Source organism: Canis lupus, chromosome 7 (assembly GCF_003254725.2).
Source record: "Canis lupus dingo isolate Sandy chromosome 7, ASM325472v2, whole genome shotgun sequence".
In the NCBI taxonomy this organism is placed as follows: Eukaryota; Metazoa; Chordata; class Mammalia; order Carnivora; family Canidae; genus Canis; species Canis lupus.
The window spans coordinates 28,510,333-28,530,711 of record NC_064249.1 but is presented as its reverse complement, the minus strand read 5'-3'; the positions used below and the strand labels follow the sequence as shown (position 1 = coordinate 28,530,711).

Below are 20,379 nucleotides of genomic sequence, written 5' to 3'. Positions count from 1 at the left end.
CCCCGAAGTGAATCAGGGCCCTGCCCTGCCACCAGCTCTTTTCTAGGGGTCACCCCCTGCCCAGGCTGCGGGGTCTCACCCGGCTGAGGCTGACGCCCTCCTCGCTTCGCGGCTAGCACACGTTGTATATATGTCTTGTACCTCTGCTGGTGACTGTACATAGTGTACGAAAGTTATTTAAGCCTCATGCTGTACATTTCTGTTCCTAGACCGGATGTGTGTGTGTTCTAAGTTGTCCTAAATAAAACCTGAATGACCATCAAAAAAAAAAAAAAAAAAGGATCTTTTTTTTTTTTTTTTTTTTTTTTCCCCCCAGGGTTTTCGGCCTCTTTATTTAGAACCCGTCGGACGAGGGGCCGGGGCAATAGTGCAGACGGCTCAGGAACCATTTTTAACAGATTTGTCTTCAAGTTTAAAATAATCATCATAATAAAAAGAGACCGCGAAAGCGCGAAGAGAACTAGCTAGATGGGCTTGTACGGCAGCTACAGCTTGTGAGCGACCCCCTCCCCCCAGAGTCCGCTATAAAAATAAATTACATTTGTCGATAACCAGATGCGGTGACGTGCCTTTGGCATAGCCAATAACCGAGCTATCGCGTGGCAGAGCGGCCCACGCCTCGACATAAATAGAAAATATAAGTTAGTATAACTTTAAAAACTTTTTGTACAAATATACATGTTTTTTTCTTTTTTCTTTTTTCTTTTTTTTTAAATTTTTATTTATTTATGATAGCCACAGAGAGAGAGAGAGAGAGAGAGAGAGAGAGAGGCAGAGACATAGGCAGAGGGAGAAGCAGGCTCCATGCACCAGGAGCCCGACGTGGGATTCGATCCCGAGTCTCCAGGATCGCGTCCTGGGCCAAAGGCAGGCGCCAAACCGCTGCGCCACCCAGGGATCCCCTTTTTTTCATTTTTCTTTTCTTTTTTTTTTTTTTTTTTTTTTGCACTGAGTTTCAGCAGAGATTAAACATTTTCTATAAATGACTCTTAAAGCTTTACACCTTGGGACCAGTGTACTCCGTGCAGAATACATACATTTTTTCCCCTTTTTTCCCTATTTCTTTAAAATTATTTTTCCCTTTGAAACAAGTTCACCAGGAAACCAGCTCCCCTCCCACCACGCCGGACAGGCCCGCAGCCACCTTTTTTTTTTTTTTTTTTTTTTTTAAACCGCGCTGATTTTCCCTCACACCCCCAAACAGGAACTCCTCAGGGTGGCCTCTGAAGGCTGGAGTCTCTCCCTGCCCTGGTGGCGGTCAAGGCCCTTCTGCCACAATGGAGGTTTCTGATTGTGGGACACAGTCTGGTTTTTTTTTTTTTTTTTTTTTTTTCCTTCCTGTCTTCTAATTAAAAAAGACATTCCTGGGTGACAGGCACAGTGCAGGAGAGCGAGCTATCCAAACAACCTGGTGAAGTCCCGCAAGGGGCGCAGCCCAGGCGGCCGGAGCGCACGATGCCGAAATGCAGTGCCAACAGTACGTGCAGCAGCGTCGAAAATTTGCAGCTGCCTTCCCGGCATTCATTTTCATCTTGGCAGCTGTGGGCACTGCTGAAGCCGGAAAGAAAGAGAAGCCAGAAAAAAAAAGTGAAGAGGTCTGACTGTGGAGAATGGCAGTGGAGTGTGTGCGTGCCCACCAGTGGGGACTGTGGCCTGGGCACCGGGGAGGGCACCCGGACTGGAGCTGAGTGTAAGCACACCATGAAGACCCAGAGATGTAAGATCCCCTGCAACTGGAAAAAGCAATTTGGAGCGGAGTGCAAATACCAGTTCCAGGCCTGGGGAGAATGTGACCTGAATACGGCCTTGAAGACCAGAACCTGAAGTCTGAAGCGAGCCCTCCACAATGCGGACTGCCAGAAGACAGTCACCATCTCCAAGCCTTGTGGCAAACTGACTAAGCCCAAACCTCAAGCAGAATCCAAGAAGAAAAAAAAGGAAGGCAAGAAACAAGAGAAGATGCTGGACTAATTAATAGACACCACCTTCTGATGGAACGTGAGAAGGACATCAGCAAGCAGGATCAGTTAACTATTGCATTTATACCTATGTAGGCTTTTTATTCAAAAATTATCTATAGCTTAAGTACACAATAGGCAGAAACAAAAAGAACGGAAAAATTTTGTAGTAGCATTTTTTTTTAATGTATACCATAGGACCACTAGGGACTTATAATAAAGGACTGTAATCCTATTTAGAAAGTTGACTTATAGTACATGCTAGAACATTGAGGTAAGTTTTTTGAAGTTATGTGATATTTTACATTAAAAATCGTTTTTTTACATGTTTTTCTTTTGGCAGCAATTTACGTGTTATGTAAACTACTATTCTTGTTAGATAATTTTTTCACCTAGACTTTTTTCCCCATTGAGAAAAATATATACTAAGCAAAGCAGCAATACAATATAATCACCCTATCTGAGGAAATATCTTTTTTTTCTGCCAATGGATTTAAATTAAAAAAATAAAAATAAAAAAAATAAAAAAAAACTTTGGTCAGCAAAATGGGGGAGGGGTTGGAGCATGCCCTAATTCAATGTTGAATTTTTTTTTTTGAAAAAAGGAAAAGCATTAAAAGAAGTTCTTTCAAAAAAAAAACTTTTTTTTTTTTAGCTTTTGATGATTCCTTTATCAGGTTTCATTAGTGTCCAGTTTTGCATATATTACCTTTTTATGATCAGAGTCCACTTAATATTTAATTATCTTGTGTTCAAACACTGAAAAAGTTTACCTTTTTGTAGGTGTTAGGAATTCTTTGAAAACATCATGGAGCTAGAATTGTCTTCTCTGAGAATATGACAGATTCATTCTCTATATACTCCAGGCTTATAGAACAAATTTTATACTGCAGAGAACAGAAAAATAAAAGCTATACTTGTCTTTATAGCTAAGAGTCTGGACACAATTTAGTTTCCATCAGTTGAAAATACTTGCTTTAACTTGAATTTGGATTTAAATAAGGATGCAGTATGCTAGGCATCTATTTTGCAGGTGCTGGTTACAATGGAACTATCCTGCCCCCAGAAGGTAAAGTTTGTTGCAATTTCTGATATTCCACATCATAAATGATGTTTCTAAAATTAATGTTCTGGGAGGAGCTTTCTGTTTTCCATATTTTAACTAAGATTTGTTCCTACAAATTGGCACAATTTCCTGGCTGAGGCAAAAGAAGCACTTTTCTTTATGAATCAGTGTGCTATGTTGTTCTCAGAGTCATCCCAAGAGGCCCAGTTCTATACTTAAGTATAGAGTCAAAGCATGGTTACAAATGCTTTAAACATATGGACTGAGACTAAATTGTGGCACCATCATTCAATTCCTGTTATAAAGCTGTTTTTTAAATTTCTAACCCCCCTTCAAAATACGGCCTGCCCTAACAACATTCTATGAGAATGCCCTGAGAACCTTGAGGAGTATAGCAATAGAGTCAGTGTTTCACAGCACTTATCTAAATCTGCAATGGCTTTCTATTGTCTCAAGGATAAAGGCAAAATTCCTTAAGGCTTTAGGATTTGGCTCAATCATTTTCAAGAACACTACTGTCAGCGTTTCCTTAACAAATCTTCCTCACACCAATATCTTCCCAGGATGGCTTCCCTTTCTTTTTAATTTAGCTGCTTCCACACCTCAAAACCTATCTCTGTGAATCTTGCCATAACCCCCCAGACTCTAGCTCTTTCTCTGAATTCCTAGAAAATGTTTTCTTTCACTCACCATCTGGATGAGAAGGTTTTTAGTGCTTATTAACTACTCAATACAAAGTCAGGGACTATGTGTCTTACACTCTTACATCAGACAGGGCCTAGAGAGAGTGGGAGTTTGGCAAAGGTTGTTGATGGCTTAATCAATGTGCAGAAATATTCAGAGCCACCTAGTGACCGTATATTATTTCTATCCTCATCAGCAATCAAAATTGAGGGAACAGTGCTTTTCTAATATAGGAAAGCACAAAGCATTGAAATGTAGCATAGAACCACAAACCCCCTGCCAGCTGAAGCCAACCTACTTTTTTCATCTTGATCCAAGTTTGCAAATTACAAAAAGATATGAAGGGCTAATGAGTGGATATGAGTAGAAGGGTTCTTATGAGAGGCTATATCTTGACCATATTACCTTCTTAGCACAATTGGAGGCACTATACATGTATATTTACACTAATCTTTTACCTCAGGCAACACACACATGCAAGGATCCTACTAAATGTTACCATCAAGGGTCTGTTGGCAGCTCACAGATCCATGGTTGTTTCTTTGCACTGGACAGGAGACATATTCCAGGTATAAGGACTTACCATTGTTGTCTTACAGATGAGTCACTGAACTTGGGTCATTGGTTTCATTCAGCCAAATCCCAAAGCTGTGGAAATCTCACTCTCTCCTACTCTGCATCTCCACCCCTGCAACTGAGAGTGGTTGGAGAAAAGCCACAAAACCTTGCTCACTGGTCTTCCTTGAAATTCATGATTATGAACTTTAAGCGGTCCCTACACTGTCACCTACTAATCATACTATATTTCCCAAGTTCTATTCATTTGCCTATTTAATGGATGACTACTCACACCATTCCCTCTCTCCTCAGACTTCCGGTATCTTCTTCCCTACAATCAGTGTTAACTGATAACATTGTTTGCTATTTCACTGAAAGAAATAGGAGCCATCAATGAGATTTCTACAAAGTCCCACAGTTTCATTTTCCCCTATACCATATGCTTTAAATTTCCTCTTGTTTACATGTGTGTACTATCTGTCTGTGCTTCTCAGGGTGTACTGTCTGTCTTTGCTTCTCTGGATGTACTGTCTGTGCTTCTCAGGTCAACCCTTTCACATGGCCTTGCATATAATCTACTCTTGTCAATCAGAGCCACTACTCCAATAATTTTCTTTCTTTCCTTCTCTCCCATCAAGTCCTCCATCTTAGAGGAATCAGTCTATCATCATTCAAACATCCTATGTTCTATTTTCCCCCTACCTTAAGAAACCATTCTCTAAATCTCACTTCTTCCAGCTGTCACTTTATATCTCCACTCTTCAAACTCGTTGTATGTGTTTTGTCCCTAGCCTCCTCTTGATTTCTTTTGGACATACTCCATTTATGCTTCCATTTCAATCGCTCCACCAAAACCACTCCTATTAACAGTACTGTGGACCTCCACATTGCTAAATCCAGTGGCATTCATCTTCCTTGGCCAGTCTACAGCATTTGACACTCAGTCTCTTTCTCCATTCATCCGTCCATTTCCAGGACATCACACTCTCCAGTTTCGGTCATTTTTACAGGTTTGTAAGTGTATTACATTTTGCTGCCTAGTGAATGATGACAGGCAATGGTCACTTAAGACATTAAGTGGTCAGTTCCTTTATTAGGATAAAGGTGATTTCCTTCCCATCACAGGGCATATTTTTATTTCCAATGTGATTCCTTTATGTTATTCTTCATATTCTTGCCTGTTTCCTTTACATCAGTTTATCTACCATGAAGGAAACTTGACAAACATTTACATTGGTATAAATAAATATAGTTGGGCTTTTGGCTTGAGTTTTAACTAGATTTGCCAAAAGACAACTATGGGAGACTAAGGAGCTCCCTGGGAGTAAGTTTATTAGAATTAGAACATAGATACAGAACATACAGTTAAATTTGAATGTCAGAAAAACAAATTCTTTTTTAGTATACATATGTTCAGTAAAATATTTGTATTTTATCTGAAAATTCTCCTGGAGACAGGACTCATCTATTTTCAAGAAAGAGGATTTTGTCACTAATCTTTAGGATGGGAAGAAGGTTTGTTTTTAATTATGACATCTTCCTCCCAGTTCTGTATGTGCCCAGACCTGTAATGAACTCATGACAGAATCCAGAGGAGGTGGAGTTGAATGCCTTGCTAAAAGAAAGAAAAAAAGCTTTAAATACAACTAAAAAACCTTTTGCACTAATAGAATGTAATCCAAGAAAGGGGTACAGCAGAAGGTTCTGCAAAGAACTTGTGTCAGAACAGCTTTGGCATCTTGGAACTGTGCTCTGTGGAAAATGTAGGTGCTTGGTAAGAGGTATCAGAGCCAGTGGTGCCCACTGGAAGCACTGTTGGTACCCACTAAAAAGAGCAGGGCCTTAAAGAAGCAATGGTGCCCAGTGATGAATGGCAGTTCCTGGAAGGGGCAGTGCTGTTTTGTTTGATTCACCATAAAATCCAATAAAGGGACACCATGAAGAATTGGCCAGATTTCCTTTGTTTCAAGTTTGGAAATATGTCCTGAGAATTGACAGTGAAAAGAGTACTGGTATGGTCTACACCAGCACAACTAATTAATCCAAGGGTCAAAGACCCAGAGGGTAACAAGGCACTGAATCACTGTATCAGGTGTCTGTGTCTGTTGGGATAAAGGGTCATTGTGGACCACAGAATGACTGTCCTATGTTCGGAAGAGTCCCCTGAAAAAACAACAAGATCAAGAGAGCCCCACATAAAACATAAATGTAAAAGGATTCAAATTTCCATTCATCAGCTTTTCATATATTTAGCCTTTTGCTAACTTTAGAGCAAAATTTGACATTAGGATGGTTGTTGCAGGACTTTTCCATGTTATGGCTTCATGTTTTATCCTTTCTCATATTAAAAGCTATATTTTTTCAAATTTGATTTCTTGCATGTTGACGTTAATGATGACAGAAATAATATATAATCTGGTGATTGTGAATATTTCCACCATGGAAATCAATGAAACCATCCGTTGATATTTACAAAACTCTATTATATAGATAAAGCACAGCTAATACAAGAATTTAAGACATGTAGTTCTCACTTTGAAGACATTAAAATTTCACTGGGAGAGTAATAAGCATTATTGTAACCAGGAGGCACCTATCCTGTTTTGCCTAGAACAGTCCTAGTTTACACCTGATGCCCTGGAAAGTTTATTAAATATGTTTCACCTTAATCTCAAGTGTCTCAATTTTGGATGATAATTATATGACTGTAAAGCTTTTCATTTGAGGTTACACAGACATATTATAGGGAAAGAAGTTCAGAGAAAAAAGCCAACATAGTGGATCAAAAGGTTAGGATAAGCCTCACAGAGGGAGGGCTTAGGGTAGACCTTGAATGAGGAATAGAAATGTTAAAATCTAAGAGAAAAAAAAGGAAAACAGTCTGAAGCTTCCTCAAAAAGTTAAAAATAGAACTACTATAAAATCTAGCAATTCCACTTCTGGGTATGTATGTTAAGGAAACAAAATCACTGTGTCAAAGAGATATCTGCACCCCCATATTCATTGCAGCATTATTTATAATAGCTAAAATTGGAAACAATTTCAGTGCCCATCAACAGATAAATGGAAGAAAATGTACTGTATGCACACACACACACACACACACACACTCACACACAAATGCTGTGCAGCCATAGAAAACAAAGGAAATCCTTCCATTGTGACAACATGGATGGACCTCAAGAGCATTATGCAAAGTGAAATAAGTTAGGAAAAGACAAATACTATATGATCTCATATGTGGAATAAAAAGAACTCACAGAAAAAGAGATCAGATTTGTAGTTATCAGAGGCAGGGGACTGAGAGAATCGGATGAAGAGGTAAAAAGTACAAACTTCCAAGTATAAAATAAATAAGTACTGGGGATATGATAATGTACAACATGATAACTACAGTTAATTCTGATATATGGTATATTAAAAATTGCTAAGAGTAAATCCTAAAAATTCTCTCACAAGAAAAATACACTTTTTCTTTTATCTATATGAGATGATGAATGTTAACTAAACTTGTGACAATCATTTTGCAAGGTATGTGAGTCAAGTCTATGCTATACACCATAAACCCCATAAACCTGTGCAGTGCTGTATGCCAATTGTGTCTCAATAAAACTGAAAGAAAAAAATAAAATTAATAAGAGAAAGGGAAAGGAAGCACAGGTAGTCATAATGGGGTGAGTAATCTTTGATACTGAAATATTGCTTTGGGTGGAATAGTTATAGCAATGTTGTAGAGACAGGATAGAAATAGTAGTTTTGGCTACATTAGGAGAGTCTTGAATACAGACTGAGTGATAGAATTTTATCCTTGAGATAATAGAGATACTAACATTTTTTAGGTAGAAGAGTGAAAAGACACTGACCCTTTTCTCAGGCACATAGATCTTTCTCCAGAAGTCTGTTGAAGCAGCTGCATTTAGTATAATCAATGGTATCAATGCAAGTCATTTTTACAATTTCCTCTAGAAAGTCTTCCATAGTGACCCACTTTTATCCTTCTTTATGAAAGCTTCATGAGTCCTCTTTCCTATAAACATAGTCCTTATGGTCTGGAGGTAATGTAAATTGAGACAGTTACGAGGGGAGTATACCAGAGATGGTACAAACATCCTGGTGCATCTTATGCCATGGAGATAAACCAAGAGTTAATTTCTTCTTATGTTTTAGATAAAAAGTGAATACAAGTGTAGGGTCTAATATTTTCTTCCTGCATTACACTAAGGTGTCTTATATCCCCACTTTGGAGATCATAGTCTTTGGGAAAGAGAAGCTACTAAAAATTTTAATCAAAGAAGAGATGGGATGAAATTAGTGTGCTATGAAAACTATTATGTGTTGGTATGGGTTGAATGTATTAGTAATGGTTGAATTTGTATTGGGTGAACTGGGGAATCCTTGATTAGAGAGAGATAAACATAGGAAGCAATTAATTAAATAATGGCAGTTACAGCACTAGAAATGTTTGTTTTAGCCAAACATGATAAAGAAAAAGGAAATAGGAATCAGGAGCAGTGGTTTTAAATAAGACGACTGTCACAGATTTATAGGAAACTTTAATATACATTTGAAACTCACAACTTGGACAGGTCAGGGATATTAGTTTAGGAGAGGATAAATTCTCTCAAACCACCATAACCCTATTAAGTGCCCATTTCTCCTATTCTTTGTATTATCTGTCTGTTCTTTTTTTAAGATTTTACTTGCTGGGAGGAGGGGCAAGGTGGCGGAAGAGTACGGTAGCCCAAATCACCTGTCCCCACCAAATTACCTAGAAAACCTTCAAATCATCCTGAAAATCTACGAATTCGGCCTGAGATTTAAAGAGACCAGCTGGAATGCTCCAGTGAGAAGAGTTCGTGCTTCTATCCAGGTAGGAAGACGGGGAAAAAGAAATAAAGAAACAAAAGGCCTCCAAGGGGGAGGGGCCCCGCGAGGAGCCGGGCTGAGGCCGGGGCGAGTGTCCCCAGGACAGGAGAGCCCCGTCCCGGAGGAGCAGGAGCTGCACCGACCTTCCCAGGCGGAAAGGGGCCCGCAGGGAGTTGGAGCAGGACCCAGGAGGGCGGGGATGCCCTCGGGCTCCCTGGGACACTAACAGACACCTGCGCCCGGGAGAGTGCGCCGAGCTCCCTAAGGGCTGCAGCGCGCACCGCGGGACCTGGAGCAGCTCGGGGGGCTCGGGGGCGGCTCCGCGGAGGGGGCTGCGGGGAGGGAGCAGCTCGGCGGGGCTGGGGGTGGCTCCGCGGAGGGGGCTGCGGGGCGGGAGTGAATCCAACAGCGCAGGCCCCGGAGCACAGGGCGCCGGGACACAGCCCAGGATCCGGCCTCCCCCGGGAAGGCAGAGGCTGGGAGGGCCCAGGACAGCGAGGACGCTCCTGCCCCGAGCTGAGCAGATCAGCGGCCCCGCCCCGGAGCCTCCAGGCCCTGCGGACAGAGAGCTCCGGAGTTACTGCGGGGGCTGACTCCAGGGCTCCAGAGCTGGCCCCGCCACTGCGGTTGTTCCTCCTGCGGCCTCGCGGGGTAAACAACCCCCCACTGAGCCCTGCACCAGGCAGGGGCACAGCAGCTCCCCCAAGTGCTAACACCTGAAAATCAGCACAACAGGCCCCTCCCCCAGAAGACCAGCTAGACGGACCAGTTCCAGGGGAAGTCAAGGGACTTACAGTATACAGAATCAGAAGATACTCCCCCGTGGTTTTTTTTTGTTTGTTTGTTTGTTTTCTTTTCGATTTCTGTTTGCTTCCCCAACCTTTTTTCCCCCTTTCTTTTTCTTTCTCTTTTTCTTCTCTTTTTTTTTCTTTTTTTCTTCCTTTTTTCTTTTTCTCTTTTCTTTCCTTCTTTCTCTCCTTTCTTTTTCTCCTTTTCCCAATACAACTTGTTTTTGGCCACTCTGCACAGAGCAAAATGACTAGAAGGAAAACCGCACCTCAAAAGAAAGAATCAGAAACAGTCCTCTCTCCCACAGAGTTACAAAAGCTGGATTACAATTCAATGTCAGAAAGCCAATTCAGAAGCACTATTATACAGCTACTGATGGCTCTAGAAAAAAACATAAAGGACTCAAGAGACTTCATGACTGCAGAATTTAGATCTAATCAGGCAGAAATTAAAAATCAATTGAATGAGATGCAATCCAAACTAGAAATCCTAAGGACAAGGGTTAACGAGGTGGAAGAACGAGTGAGTGACATAGAAGACAAGTTGATGGCAAAGAGGGAAACTGAGGAAAAAAGAGACAAACAATTAAAAGACCATGAAGATAGATTAAGGGAAGAAGGAAGAAAAACTTACATTTAATTGGGGTTCCCAAGGGTGCTGAATGGGACAGAGGGCCAGAATACGTATTTGAACAAATCCTAGCTGAAAACTTTCCTAATCTGGGAAGAGAAACAGGCATTCAGATCCAGGAAATAGAGAGATCCCCCCCCCCCCGAAAATCAATAAAAACTGTTCAACACCTCGACATTTAATAGTGAAGCTTGCAAATTCCAAAGATAAAGAGAAGATCCTTAAAGCAGCAAGAGACAAGAAATCCCTGACTTTTATGGGGAGGAGTATTAGGGTAACAGCAGACCTCTCCACAGAGACCTGGCAGGCCAGAAAGGGCTGGCAGGATGTATTCAGGGTCCTAAATCCTAAACATGCAACCAAGAATACTTTATCCAGCAAGGCTTTCATTCAAAGTGGAAAGAGAGATAAAGAGCTTCCAAGACAGGCAGGAACTGAAAGAATATGTGACCTCCCTACCAGCTCTGCAAGATATTTTAAGGGGAACTCTTAAAATTCCCTTTTAAGAAGAAGTCCAGTGGAACAATCCACAAAAACAAGGACTGAATAGATATCATGATGACACTAAACTCATTTCTTTCAATAGTAACTCTGAATGTGAATGGGCTTAATGACCCATCAAAAGGCGCAGGGTTTCAGACTGGATAAAAAAGCAGGACCCATCTATTTGCTGTCTACAAGAGACTCATTTGAGACAGAAGGACACCTACAGCCTGAAAATAAAAGGTTGGAGAACCATTTACCATTCAAATGGTCCTCAAAAGAAAGCAGGGGTAGCCATCCTTATATCAGATAAACTAAAATTTACCCCGAAGACTGTAGTGAGAGATGAAGAGGGACACTATCTCATACTTAAAGGATCTATCCAACAAGAGGACTTAACAATCCTCAATATATATATATGCCCCGAATGTGGGAGCTGCCAAATATATCAATCAATTAATAACCAAAGTGAAGAAATACTTAGATAATACTACACTTATACTTGGTGACTTCAATCTAGTGCTTTCTATACTCTATAGGTCTTCTAAACACAACATCTCCAAAGAAACGAGAGCTTTAAATGATACACTGGACCAGATGGATTTCACAGATATCTACAGAACTTTACATCCAAACTCAACTGAATACACATTCTTCTCAAGTGCACATGGAACTTTCTCCAGAATAGACCACATACTGGGTCACAAATCGGGTCTGAACCTATACCAAAAGATTGGGATCGTCCCCTGCATATTCTCAGACCATAATGCCTTGAAATTAGAACTAAATCACAACAAGAAGTTTGGAAGGACTTCAAACACGTGGAGGTTAAGGACCATCCTGCTAAAAGATGAAAGGGTCAACCAGGAAATTAAGGAAGAATTAAAAAGATTCATGGAAACTAATGAGAATGAAGATACAACCAGTTCAAAATCTTTGGGATGCAGCAAAAGCAGTCCTAAGGGGGAAATACATCGCAATACAAGCATCCATTCAAAAACTGGAAAGAACTCAAATACAAAAGCTAACCTTACACCTAAAGGAGCTAGAGAAAAAACAGCAAATAGATCCTACACCCAGCAGAAGAAGAGAGTAATAAAGATTCGAGCAGAACTCAACGAAATCGAGATCAGAAGAGCTGTGGAACACATCAACAGAACCAGGAGTTGGTTCTTTGAAAGAATTAATAAGATAGATAAACCATTAGCCAGGCTTATTAAAAAAAGAGAGAGAAGACTCAAATTAATAAAATCATGAATGAGAAAGGAGAGATCACTACCAACACCAAGGAAATACAAACGATTTTAAAAACATATTATGAACAGCTATACGGCAATAAATTAGGCAATCTAGAAGAAATGGACGCATTCCTGGAAAGCCACAAACTACCAAAACTGGAACAGGAAGAAACAGAAAACCTGAAAAGGCCAATTAGCAGGGAGGAAATTGAAGCAGTCATCAAAAACCTCCCAAGACACAAAAGTCCAGGGAGAGGTGGCTTCCCAGGGGAATTCTACCAAACATTTAAAGAAGAAACAATACCTATTCTACTAAAGCTGTTCCAAAAGATAGAAAGGGATGGAGTACTTCCAAACTTGTTCTATGAAGCCAGCATCACCTTAATTCCAAAACCAAAGACCCCACCAAAAATTATAGACCAATATCCCTGATGAACACAGATGCAAAAATTCTCAGCAAGATACTAGCCAATAGGATCCACCAGTACATTAAGATTATGCACCATGACCAAGTGGGATTTATCCCCAGGATGCAAGGCTGGTTCAACACTTGTAAAACAATCAATGTGATAGAGCATATCAACAAGAGAAAAAAACAAGAACCATATGATCCTCTCAATAGATGCAGAGAAAGCATTGACAAAATACAGCATCCATTCTTATCCATTCTTTTTTAAAAAAAATTTTATTTATTTATGATAGTCACACACAGAGAGAGAGAGAGAGAGAGAGGCAGAGACATAGGCAGAGGGAGAAGCAGGCTCCATGTACCGGGAGCCCGACGTGGGATTCGATCCCGGGTCTCTAGGATCACGCCCTGGGCCAAAGGCAGGCGCTAAACCGCTGCGCCACCCAGGGATCCCTACAGCATCCATTCTTGATCAAAACTCTTCAGAGTGTACGGATAGAGGGAACATTCTTCAGCATCTTAAAAGCCATATATGAAAAGCCCACAGCAAATATCATTCTCTATATGGAAACACTGAGAGTCTTTTGCCTAAGACCAGGAACACGACTGTGATGTCCATTCTCACCACTGCTATTCAACATAGTACTAGAAGTCCTAGCCTCAGCAATCAGGCAACAAAATGAAATAAAAGGCATTCAAATTGGCAAAGAAGTCAAACTCTCCTTCTTTGCAGATGACATGATACTCTACATTGAAAACCCAAAAGACTCCACCCCAAGATTGCTAGAACTCATACAGCAATTCAGTAGTGTGGCAGGATACAAAATCAATGCCAAGAAATCAGTGGCATTTCTATACACTAACAATGAGACTGAAGAAAGAGAAATTAAGGAGTCCATCCCATTTACAATTGCATCCAAAAGCATAAGATACCTAGGAATAAACCTAACCAAAGAGGTAAAGGATCTATACCCTAAAAACTACAGAACGCTTCTAAAAGAAAGTGAGGAAGACACAAAGAGATGGAAAAATATTCCATGCTCATGGATTGGAAGAATTAATATTGTGAAAATGTCAATGCTACCCAGGACAATTTACATGTTTAATGTAATCCCTATAAAAATACACTGGACTTTCTTCAGAGAGTTGGAACAAATCATCTTCAGATTTGTGTGGAATCAGAAAAGACCCCGAATCGCCAGGGGAATATTGAAAAAGAAAACCAGAGCCAGGGGCATCACAATGCCAGATTTCAAGTTGTACTACAAAGCTATGATCATCAATACAGTGTGGTACTGGCACAAAAACAGACATATAGATCAATGGAACAGAATAGAGAATCCAGAAATGGGCTCTCAACTCTATGGTCGACTAATATTCGACAAAGCAGGAAAGACTATCCACTGGAAAAAGGACAGTTTCTTCAATAAGTGGTGCTGGGAAAATTGGACAGCCATGTGAAGAAGAATGAAACTAGACTATTCTCTTACACCATAAACAAAGATAAACTCAAAATGGATGAAAGATCTAAATGTGAGATAAGAATTCATCAAAATCCTAGAGGAGAACACAGGCAATACCCTTTTTTGAACTTGGCCACAGCAACTTCTTCAAGATCCATCTATGAAGGCAAGGGAAACAAAAGCAAAAATGAATTCTTGGGACTTCATCAAAATAAAAAGCTTCTGCACAACAAAAGAAACAGTCAACAAAACTCAAAGACAACCTACAGAATGGAGAAGATATTTGCAAATGACCTATCAGATAAAGGGCTAGTATTTAAGATCTATAAAGAACTTATTAAACTCAACAGCAAAGAAACAAACAATCCAATCATGAAACGGGTAAAAGATATAAATAGAAATTTCACAGAGGAAGACATAGACATGGCCAACAAGCACATAAGAAAATGCTCTGCATCACTTGCCATCAGGGAAATACAAATCAAAACCACAATGAGATACCGCCTCACCCCAGTGAGAATGGGGAAAATTAACAAGACAGGAAACAACAAATGTTGGAGAGGATGTGGAGAAAGAGGAACTCTCTTGCACTGTTGGTGGGAATGTGAACTGGTGCAGCCACTCTGGAGAACTGTGTGGAGGTTCCTCAAAGGGTTAAAAATAGAACTGCCCTATGACCCAGCAATTGCACTGCTGGGGATTTACCCCAAAGATACAGATGCAGTGAAAAACCGAAACACCTGCACCCCAGTGTTTCTAGCAGCAATGTCCACGGTGGCCAAATTGTGGAAGGTGCCTCAGTGTCCACTGAAAGATGAATGGATAAAGAAGACGTGGTCTATATATACAGTGCAATATCACTCAGCCATTAGAAATGACAAATACCCACCATTTGCTTCAATGTGGATGGAACTGGAGGGTATTATGCTGAGTGAAGTAAGTCAATCGGAGGACAAACATTATATGGTCTCATTCATTTGGGGAATATAAAAAATAGTGAAAGGGAATAAAAGGGAAAGGAGAGAAAATGAGTGGGAAATATCAGGGAGGGTAACAGAACATAAGAGACTCCTAACTCTGGGAAATGAACAAGGGATAGTGGAAGGGGAGGGGGGCGGGGGGCTGGGGTGACTGGGTGACAGGCATGGAGGGGGCACTTGATGGGATGAGCTTTGGGTGTTAAGTTATATATTGGCAAATCGAAGGGGGCACTTGATGGGATGAGCTTTGGGTGTTAAGTTATATATTGGCAAATCGAACTCCAATAAAAAATATCAAAAAAAGGAAGTTAATATTTATTGAGTGATTTTTTTTTTCAATTGCAACTCATTCCACACAATTGTAAAGTTAAGGATACTGCTACAGGATTGATATAAATAGGCTCACCATATACTTATCATCCAAATCGATAAACTTTTGAGGGTGCTGGAATTTTAAGCCAGACATGACAACGGGTATAACCCAGGACTGCCTCAGGCATACTAGAATGTATGGTCATGCATGTATAAAGCTCAGTGGTGTAATCGCATAAACCCAAACTGACTGGGATGAAATGCTATCGTCACTGCAAGATCATTTGGGCTAGTATTCAATGCTTGACATTAGCTTCTTATCTTAGTCACACAACTCTGTCTCTTGCTTGGCTTCTCTGCCATGAGTTACCAGTGATTTCTCCTCTAGACATTTGTTTAAAAGTTCAACTATTGTGCAAGTTCCAAGCAGCTCTTGACTCCCTGGTTTTGGTCTTTTTCCTTCGGTTCCACCATCTTACCTTTCCCAGAACTCTTTCTGCTGCTCTAAATTTTAATTAACATAATTCCTTGTTTGTCTCACTGTCATCCTTTATTTCTCTCCTCTCCCCACTATGTTCCCTGGTTTTCTTTGTTTATTTGCTTGCTTGCTCTCACGCATCTCTCTTCTTTTGAGGCTCCAGTCCAAAGCTGTCAGTTACCTATTGTTCTGTTTCCTGTTAGTTAACCTCTGACCCTTCATAAATTAAATTTGACAAAGTCCCTTGATTAACAAAGGATATGCACAAATCACAGTAAAAGGGGTACATAGAAGTCAAAGATGTTTGAGGATTCATCTATTCATCACATCACTTCTATAAACATCCAGGAGAAATAGGGTGTAACTACAAGTGCGTTCAGTTACTACAGAACAGTAAATTTTTCTTACAAGTATTATATTTCTTTAACAGAAATTATTAAAGACACAAATTGTCTTCTTGATACAAAATAAGTACTTGATGAATTCTTGTTGGAATGGGAACACATCTGGGCTTTAGGGCAGAATTCTATGTGATAGGCAAGTGTTGGAAAAATTCAATTTGAAGGTGCTGGCACCTGGGAGGGGCTCAATTCTTCTGTTACTAAAGTATTTCCAAAAGATAGAAACCTTTGCAGCATGTTTATATGTGACCCATCCAGGATGACTCTTTAGACCAATTATGGATAAAATAATTTATATTCAGGCTTTGACATTTGGCTTTGTCATTTACTTTTAAGCAATTGAGTAAAATGTCTATATGATAATAATGGATGATAGAAAACTAGAATTACTAGAGACATAAAAATCTCTAATGAGTTTCACTCTAAGGTTATCTCTATGCTAAACTACAGGATTATAGGAGACAGGGAAGAGGAGTTTCTGAAGTATTTTGTTGGGAGGTCACAGAATAAGAACTTTTTCCCACTCTGAGAAAATGAAAACCAGTCATAAGGTGAAGAGAGTGGTGGCTTAATGTTTAAAACACAGGTTTGAATACATTTCCTGTTAAAGGAACTAAAATTGAGAGCATTAGGAACATCTGTGCCACTCTTCCTAGAAAATGTTTCTCTGAGGTCGTTTCCTAGAGCAGGGAATCTGTTCTGTTTCTTATTGTAAAACTCCTGGAGAAGGCTGAAAAGAGCAAAGGAAACAGGAAACAGAATTCAATTTGTGGAAAGCTCTGGAAAGAAAAGCAAATCATTGAAAATGCATCTCCCTCTGAAGATTCTTAAAACACAGAGGCTGAATATAAAAAATCTGGCATAGAGATAGGTTAATGAGAATGTGGTGTGCCACTGACCAAATGGGTGTGTTTTGAGTTTGTAGACTTAATTCTATTTCTTCACACAAATTCTCCCCTAAAAGATACCCCCTCAAACAGTCTTTTTCACATTTTTGAAGACAGGTTTCAGAATCAAGTTCATATAAATCCACCAGAAGTTATTTAGCCTAAACTAGCAGGGACCAAATAGAATTTTGAGTTCTAGGAGATTTTAGACACAAAGAATTTAAATGAGCCCAGACCTTTCCTGCCTCAGATTTCCATGAACAGAACAAGGATACTATTTCGTTCTATGTCTTTCTTTGAGGAATTAAATTTCTCAGAATGGGTGAGTTCATTATTGCTTTCTGAAGCATACTGACTTGTCCTTTGTAGCCTCAGATTGAGAGGCAATTGAATGATGGGTGTCTGTTATTCTGGGAGCAGTCCCCCTTGCTGGTGGGGGACTGTTGGAGATGACAGATGTACTGAGGAAATTGCTAGAGTTACATGTGTCCTATATGGCTAGCTGGATATGTTAAGAGGTTTTCAGAATTGTGCTGCAGCTGCTAGGCAGCCAGGACAGCCCAAGAGCTTCTGAGACTCCTGTCAGGGGAATAGGAACAGGTTTCAAGGTCTCCTTGATGACTGACACAGCAGTGTCCAGTGTCCAGTGGAGGTCACGTGGGAATACTTGGCTCTGTAGCTCTAAGCCCCAGAACCAGCGTTTCCCTAGAGTTCACATGCTGTGTGATAACGAAGATTTATTCCATTTACCTTGCAGGCCCCTTGAGAAAGACTGTAAGTCATCTTAAGAAAAAAAAAGTCACCATCTGTTACAGTGTTTATTTTCTGCATTTGGTGGGTGTCACATTGGTCTCTTGATGCTCCTCAGTTTATTGTCCCTTTTCCTATGTCTCATGGAAAAGGAAAGTTGGAAAGTTGTGGAAGTTTGTAGGACTAGGTCACTGGGCTATTAAGAGCTGAGGGGGGCAAATGGAGCTGAAAACAGCCCTGTTCTGTTTGTCCCATCATGTTTCCTAATGTGGGGCTGAGTTGGCCTAGAGGACGAAGCTTCTTCTCCTTTGCACAAAGACACTGTGCAGTCCAGCAGCAGCATGGCTGAGGCATCTGGGGTTCCTTGAGACTGAGTACCTCTGATTCTACTGTAGAGGCCTAAGATCTGTAACTGCTGAAGGCAAGCCTTCCCAACTATTTTTTCCATTCCATCAGTGGACACCATGGAAAAGAATAGCTATAGCATTCCCTTCATCATCTTTTTGGAAATCATAACTTTACTGGCCACTTATCCTGCTCTGGGAGGGGTAGAATGGCCTGTTGTCTTTAGTAACATTTGGGTTTTCAAGCTGTTTGTTATTATTCTAATTTTTACAGTAATCTTTTATTTTTTTAAATTTTTATTTATTCGAGAGAGAGAGGGGCGGGGGGCAGAGGGAGAAGCAGGCTCCATGCAGGAAGCCTGACGTGGGACTTGATCCTAGGTCTCCAGGATCACACCCTGGGCTAAAGGCAGCACTAAACCGCTGAGCCACCCGGGCTGCCCTTTACAATAATCTTTTAAATAGGGTGTTAATCCTTCCTAAAAAACACAACCTTTGACAATCTCCTCTATAGATGATGGACCTACTTTTTTTTTTTTCTTTTTAAGATTTATTTATCCATTCCAGAGAGGAAGAGGGGAGGGAGAGGGAGAGGGAGAGAGAAACCCAAGCAGAGTACTCATCAAGTGCAGAGCCCAGGCGGAGCCTGAGCGGGGTCCAACAGGATCCAACGCCAGGTGGCTGCAGGGCCCTAAGATCACGACCCCAGCTGAAACCAAGAGTTAGATGCCCAACTGACTGGGCCATCCATGTGCTCCAGTGATGCACCTACTTTTAAAGGTTATCTGAACTTAGAGTTCCTTAAGAAGACAGGAATCAGAATTGTGAGAGAACACCTAGTGTAATAAATACATGCTGGCTTCCTCTAACCATCCTGGTTGGCTGGGAGCTTCAACCCTGGGCTGCAGTAAAGGATCCTTTTGTGACACCGAGCACCTTCTCCACTGGGCTGCACCCAAGCTGTGATGGTGATTTTAAATGTGCACTTTTACCCAAGTGTTAGCTTATGTAAAGCTCTTCTGCCCACCATACAGTCAATGCTGAAAACTGCTGGCAATTATAATCTTATTAAAGTGGGAATGACATATACTTCACAAGGTCATATTAAATGTTATATAAAGTGCCTACCTGATATCCATAACACATTTCATTGAATCCAAGTTGTACCATTATTTTAGGTACCTCTAAGAAAGATAAAAATAGTAACTTTCAATTATGCTATAATTACAGGTAGGGAAGGCAGATCCCAACTCTAGGTTGTCAAATGTGAACATTTTCACACTAGCCTCAAAACCTTTTTCTCTCCTCTTTCCTATCTAATTAGTAAGGAGTCCATGCTTCCCAGAATCTGAGATTTTCCTTTTCCATTCTTTCCCCCTAGGGTCTCCTACTTCCTTGGCTAAAAGGGCTTAACCGTAAGCACTGTTAAGTTTTTTTTTTTTTTTTAACACTATTCAACAACAAAAAGAAAAAAAGGAAAAAACAACTGATGCATGCAAGGACCTGAATGAATCTATAGATTATGTTGACTGAAATAAAGCCAATTCCAAAAGGTGACACATGGGATGCCTGGGTGGCTCAGCGGTTGAGAATCTGTCTTTGGCTCAGGGTGTGATCACGGATCCTGGGATGGAGGCCCACATCGGGCTCCTTGCGGGAAGCCTGCTTCTCCCTCTGCCTGTGTCTCTGCCTCTCTCTGTCTCTCATGAATAGATAAATAAAATCTTTTTTTAAAAAAGGTGACATATTGTGTGGTTCTACTTGTCTGACATTATTAATTTTTATTTTTAAGATTTTTTTAGAGAGAGCAAGAGAAGAGAGAGTGGAGGATAGGGGAGGTGCAGAGGGAGAGAGAGTCTTTAGTAGACTCTGCACTGAGCAGAACCTGAGTTGGGGCTTGATCTCTTAACCCAGAGATCACAACCCTGAAATCCACGACCTGAGCTGAAACCAAGAGTTGGAAGCTTAACCAACTGTGCCACCCAGGCACTTCTGTATGACATTTAAAAAATGACAAATTATAGAGATGAACAGGTCAGTAGTTTCTGGGGGGTTAGGAAAGGAAGGAACCAGATAGGAAAGG

General features: G+C 40.6%; 1 pseudogene; it reads left to right on the top strand.

The window, feature by feature from the left end:
• Positions 1-1,441: 1,441 nt before the first annotated feature.
• LOC112648657 (pleiotrophin-like) lies at positions 1,442-2,417 on the top strand (annotated as a pseudogene).
• Positions 2,418-20,379: the final 17,962 nt, after the last annotated feature.